The 842-nt window shown below is 37.9% G+C and overlaps 1 non-coding gene across 1 annotated transcript; it reads right to left on the bottom strand.

Annotated features, from left to right (window-relative positions):
- Positions 1–255: 255 nt before the first annotated feature.
- LOC131254630 (small nucleolar RNA R71) lies at positions 256–362 on the bottom strand. Its single transcript, XR_009175753.1, has one exon. It is a non-coding gene; the product is annotated as a small nucleolar RNA R71 (small nucleolar RNA).
- Positions 363–842: the final 480 nt, after the last annotated feature.

Raw genomic sequence — 842 nt, 5'->3', positions numbered from 1 at the left:
ATCCAATTCCTTCCTAAGTTCCATGGGCTTGAATCTAAAGAACCATATCCACATTTGAAAGAGTTTGATGAGATCAGAGCCACTTTATATTTTTCAAATGTGTTTGAGGACACAGTCAGGCTGAGACTCTTTCCTTTTTCCTTAAAAGAGAAGGCTAAGACGTGGTTACATTCACTGCGTCCTAGATCCATTGGCACATGGAATGATATGCAAAAGGAATTTATAAAGAAATTCTTTCCACATCATAAAACGATTACCCTTAGAAAAGCAATCATGAACTTCACCCAAAAGGAGGATGAAACGTTTTACCAATGTTGGGAAAAGTTCAAGGATTTGGTCAGTTCATACCCACAACACGGCTTTGAAACGTGGCGCATTATAAATTTTTTCTACAATGGACTGACATCTTCCATGCGCCAAATGGTCTAGACAATGTGTAATGGAGAATTCATTAATAAAAATGTTAACGAGGTATGGGATTACCTCGATAGTCTTGCTGAAAAAATACAATCATGGGACTATTACCCAAAGTCGAACACCACGTCTAGGCCGACTCAATTAAAGGAGAAATGTGGATTGTATCTCTTGAAAGAAGAGGATGATCTCAAGTATAAAGTGACTACGCTCATAAGGAAAGTTGAGGCCATGGAAGGAAAGAAGGATAAGGTTAATGAAAGTGTTTGCGGCATCTGTGATTGTAACATTCATACAACTGAAAATTGTCCTACAATACCCGTCTTTCGAGAAGTGTTGAATGAACAATCCAATGCCGTAAATAATTATCAAAGACCTTTCAATGGACCAACCTCTAATACGTATAATCCTGGTTGGAAAAATCATCC

This window comes from Magnolia sinica, chromosome 8 (assembly GCF_029962835.1).
Source record: "Magnolia sinica isolate HGM2019 chromosome 8, MsV1, whole genome shotgun sequence".
NCBI lineage: Eukaryota > Viridiplantae > Streptophyta > Magnoliopsida > Magnoliales > Magnoliaceae > Magnolia > Magnolia sinica.
Note: the sequence above shows the minus strand (reverse complement) of the source record. Positions and strands in the feature narration are given on the sequence as shown.